The 5,383-nt window shown below is 33.0% G+C and overlaps 1 protein-coding gene across 3 annotated transcripts in view; it reads left to right on the top strand.

The window, feature by feature from the left end:
- The first annotated feature begins 5,016 nt into the window (after positions 1–5,016).
- LOC148626849 (ras-related protein Rab-23-like) overlaps positions 5,017–5,383 on the top strand; it is a 28,147-nt gene continuing 27,780 nt past the window's right edge. For 2 of the 3 annotated variants that reach the window (XM_088548528.1, XM_088548779.1), the window contains exon 1: positions 5,017–5,143. The gene's annotated coding sequence lies outside the window, so the exon portion shown is untranslated. The remainder of the gene's footprint in view (positions 5,144–5,383) is intronic. The other variant, XM_088548691.1, reaches the window with a different exon arrangement.

Below are 5,383 nucleotides of genomic sequence, written 5' to 3'. Positions count from 1 at the left end.
AAATAAATTTTTAAATAGAAATCAAAATTGTATTGAATCAAAATGATTATTGCATTGAAATGATATCAGCAAACTTATAGTTAGTGCAGTATTCTATATTCATATATTTTTTTTGCTGATCGAAGTTAAAGTGTTCATTTCACATTGAAAACCGTGGCGGGTGGCAATCAATTCGCCAAAAAACTCATTTGAACTTTTTGACTAGTTAGTGTCAGTGCAATTTCCATAGATCGAACGAATATTGTTGAGTAAAAAATGGACGGAAGCCGACCAGGGCAAGTGTGTGTGTGTGTGTGTGTGTGTGTGTGTGTGTGTGTGTGTGTGTGTGTGTGTGTGTTAGAAGGGGGTCTTAATAAACTTAGAAAACTGCAAGGCATTCAAAATTACCCTTTTTCTGTACTTTTAATGCCCTCTGTCAGTACGTTAGTTTCATCGGGGCACAAAATGTGTTAAAACAAAATAAATAATCTATTTTGAGATACTTGACTACGTGCATATATTTGGTTATATCAGGATATCATAATCGTAGATTAATCCTACCAGGAGGAATGGCCCGGCCATCGAAAGCCACATATAGCCGAGCTGGCCGAGTGGTCTATAGCGCTGGACTCTATGCAGGCGGTGTTGCCATATATGTCACAGTGATACGGGTTTGAGTCCCGCGGAGGGATCGAACGACCAAAAATTTGCTTCGCAAATTCGACAGTTCTAACATCGTTGGAAATTTTTCAGACCCTCCTATAGTTACATTATCTTCCCGGCATCAATTTGATCCGATGGGGCAGTGTAGCGAATAGAGTTGTTACATTCTGAGACGTCTGTATAATATTGAGCTGTCCCGTACTACCATACATCGTGTACGAAGTTACAATCCTAGATTAATTCTACAAGGAGGAATGACCCGGCCAGCGAAAGCTATATTTTTTTATAGCCTGGCTGGCCGAGTGGTCTACGGCGCTGGACTAGATGTCACAACGGTACGAGTTCGGGACCCGCGGAGGGAACGACCAAAAATTTGACAGTTCTAACATTGCTGGGAATTTTTCAGACCCTTCTATGTTTACTTTACCTTTCCTGTATCAATTTTATCCTATGTAGCAGTGTAGCGAATAGAGTCGTCACATTCTGAGATAATATGTATAATTAATTTAATAAAAGAAAAACTGTATATAGGTAAAATGTTAAACACTTTTAATATTTGCACAAATCAGAAAGTTTTATGCAGATCATGATTTCAATATATATTTATTAAGATAACAGTGCCCATTCTACGTCTAATCTTATTATACACTCAGGAAGATAACTCATGTTGAAATACATACTGATCTATCAGAAATATGAATTTTTTAGTATCAGTTTTCGTAATAAAAGAAGTTCTTTCGTTAACGGTATTAGTGGTTTCATGTATCTCCTGGTTTCTACAGATAGTCAATACCAACAACTTATCTCTAATTTTCGGGATTATAACTTGCTTGATCTGAACACAAAAAGTTAAATAGGTATCAAACAACAAAGACATATAACACCAATGGTTCTTGTTTTCTTGAAAGGAAACATCAGTAACTGTCGATCCCAGTATACCATCAAATAAGAAACATGTATCTGATTCATAAAAATTTGCTTGTAACAAACCAGCTCTATTAAAATGCTCCTCAGATGATTTGCCACCGCAACGAACAGTTAATAACAGGACAACAGCAAACAAAGAGAAGTGTTTCTCTCCGAAAAGACCAATTGGTCCTACGATGATAATCTTTCACATGGGAGACCTCACATGTTTCTGCAAAAAAATTTAAGTACTTCTCCGTCTACGAATCAGGCAAAGTGTGTATAAGGTTTGGCACATGAAGTAAAAATACACAGTTGGATTTTACATAATCCAAGTATTTATAACTCATAACCCCAAGAAATTACTGTCAAAGTGTTTGTAAAATTTGCCTATTTAAGTTATTGATAGTTCAAATTTAGTTGAAATACACTATGGACAAATGACGGGAAAATTTTCCCGAACTTTTTGATTATATAACCAGTCAAAAAATATTTACGCCACCAATGCTTCAGTATAACTTGAAATAGCTTTTCAGTTGTTTTCTTGATGTATTTGAATATATTTGAGACAAAAAAGACCAAACCGAGAAAAATGATGTGCCACTCATTGCCTAATTCTTACCCAGAAATACATACATACATAAATAACTGAATTTGTTTCCTATATTGGATTTTAAAAAAAAACCTCAAAACCACAAATCAAGAATCCACAAACTTTTGTTTCTCCCCAAATTCGCGAAAATTGGTATGCGTGAATTGAAATACTTTCGTAGTAATCAACATATTTAGTTCTGAGTAAAAGTTGTGTATTGATTTTGTAATGGCGTAAAAACATGACATTGATCCTGATATTTTAGAAACAACGTTATCGGGTATCTTAGTGTTTGCATTAAAACCTTAACGGGGTGTTTCGATGGTGCCATTTTTCAGTGGCGGTGTAAGGGACAGTTGCAGATGCTAATTACAAGCTTTACAAATCTATCTCAATTAATAAAAATGACTTTTTTACGTAGGGTTGTAATAAGGGGTCGAATATCTGTGTTTGTGAAAAGTATGTTCAAATAATAGACAATGATTTGAAAATCGTATCCTTTATAAATAAAATCTATTAAGGACAGTTGATAAATCAATTATAGTTTTGTATCAAACCTTTGTAATGGTGAAAACCTTGGTAAATGTTTTTTTAAAAGTTTGTGATATCGATACCCCTGGTGCTGTAATGAATTTTTTGCGTTCATTAAAATCTGACACTTTATTACAAATTCGAGAGACCAGTTTTGAAATGTAAAAATACCATAAGAGGGTGCTTCAGGAATATCACCATCTAGATATGGGAAATTAACAATAGGAAAATCTAAATCATTTAAACCAAGAAAAAATGTACTAGTACTATTACTGTTAGACTTACTCAGCTTAAGTTCTTTTGGGTAGATATCTTTAACATAGTTTTCGAAGTTAGGATATGATAATGTACGGTCAATATATCATCAAGGTATCTAAAAGTATTATTGGATTCATTAAACAGATCACGTTTTAAAATAGTTTTAAAGTTTAGCCGTGAACTGCTATTCATAGCAGTAGAGAAACAAATAAGCGATAAGAGGAGCACAGTTACTCCCTATTGGAATGCCAACAACCTGTCTGTACAGAGTGTTACCAAATCAAATAAAAAATGTCAATTAAGAAACTCAAAGCTTTTATCATCTCCAAGCATGTCCAATTGATGTTGCATTGTAGTCATTACAAGAAATGAATTGAGAACCAGATTTATCAAAGAACCATTTAAGAAGGAGTCCATGTAAAAACCAGTCAGTGGGTGACATGACATGACAAATTTAATTTTGTTTAAAAAAAATGTTCACCCGTTTCATACCATAAATGCATCCTTTTTCAAAGTTGAATGTTGTTTTTTTCAGTCACTGCAACAATTACAGAGAAATAAATTAAAGCTTTGAAATTCGTTGAAAAAAGGGAGATAACTCTATTATTACAACAAAATTTGGTTGCTTTGTTAGGAAATTTGAAAATCATTTTCTGAACCATCCATTATCGGTTTAAAACAAACTTTATACTATTCATACATATGATATATGCATTGTATTTAGACAAAAAATAGTGGGATAAAACTTTACTTGTGCCATATCATCAGATCTGCCCGATTTTCACATGGACAGCCTTTTAATTAGATATGACAAGTTTGAGTTGCAGCGTTGTATATAGGGTAGAAAAGTCATAACTATCAACGGAATCATACGAATCTTGAAAGTTTTGAAGTCGATCTAATACTCCAATTTAAATGAATTTTATCACTCCAAATATATATTACACGATCATTTTCATAGTATTTGTTGCAACACTTTATAACAAAGTTGTATTTTTAACTTTTTACTTTGTCCTTATCTTATTATTCTTATACACGATACATAAACTATGCCATTTCAAAATTATATATAACTGACGTTATTGTTTGATCTTAAGTAACGTCTATCGGTGGAGTCTAAAATGTGTAACCTGTACCCGTATCCGTACCAACTTTTCCCCGTATCCAAATAATGTATTGCTAATATATTCATTATTACGAAAAATGTCTGAAAATTGCATGAGATGTGAAAATTACATGTCTGTTTCCATTCATTTATAGTTAAGAAAAATGTTGTATATTTTTTGTTTGATCGGTTTTTTTTTTATTTTCAAAGGCCTAAAATTTGTATCCGGGAGTTATCGTACAAAACTAATAATTGACTATTTCTCACTTTCCTGTCCGAATTTTACGTTTATCTGAAAACATTTAGAGAAAAAAACTTCACTTTAAGTCTTTTGAAAAGTTATATAAGATTTAATACTGTTTAAAAAAGAGTTCGGAATCCATACCGTACCTAAGGTCAATACCCTTACCAGCAAAGAGTGGAGACGATCTGATCCAGGAAGAATAAAATAAATTGCTTAAACAGTCTTTTGCGACTTTAATTGGTCGTCTATGAATATTTTGATAATATCATGATGTTCTAATGTCAAACATGCATTCAAATTGTACAAATAACAAAATTACCGGACTGATTTTGGGTACGGGAATTTCGGGTTACACTTTTTAGACCTTTTGAGGACAGAGAATCGAATAAAAATCAATTTTTAGAAGAATTGATTCCAATTTTAAATACAAACCCATCATGTCATTTTGTCAATGTGTATCAATTTTCAACTGGTAATATCAAGAATTAATGAAGTAATCGGCAAAAAAGTATTCGGGATCGGGGAAAAGTTGATACGGCTACGGGTACGGGTTACACATTTTAGACACTACTACAGCTGTGCGTTTCATTCATAAAGATAAAAGGAATTTTAAAAAAATGCTCTAGATATTGTTCAGTATCTTTTGGGGTTATATGAGAGGGCTTATATTGAAGTCAAAACGATATCTAGACGTTTTCTGTTTTATTTATTTTTGTTTTTGCAGTTTACCGGTACTCCTAATATACATACCATTTTTTGGAAATGGACACTTCAAAGTAATATTTTCATAGCTGTCCAGCACTGAAAATTTTAGCTTCCGCAGTTACCGAGAGTGGTTAAGTGTACATGTATATCCTACACTACAGTAAGTAGAAATGCGTAATATTCCTTTTTCTCCGTGACTCCTATTGGAAAATTCATTTTCATTGTCAAATGACTTGCACCGTTGACATATTTGGTCTCACTAACCAAATCTAATGACGTAATGTTTCCATAAGTTTACATGTGAAAAACGTATTCAAAGACAAAGTTTCACTATGACTGTGAGTGTGATTATAGTGTGAATTTCCATAAGTCCAGGAAAAATGTTTCTTTGTTACTTTGA

This window comes from Perna viridis, chromosome 1, assembly GCF_037379345.1.
Source record: "Perna viridis isolate PV_CMFRI_1.1 ecotype Kerala chromosome 1, ASM3737934v1, whole genome shotgun sequence".
Lineage (NCBI taxonomy): Eukaryota > Metazoa > Mollusca > Bivalvia > Mytilida > Mytilidae > Perna > Perna viridis.
Note: the sequence above shows the minus strand (reverse complement) of the source record. Positions and strands in the feature narration are given on the sequence as shown.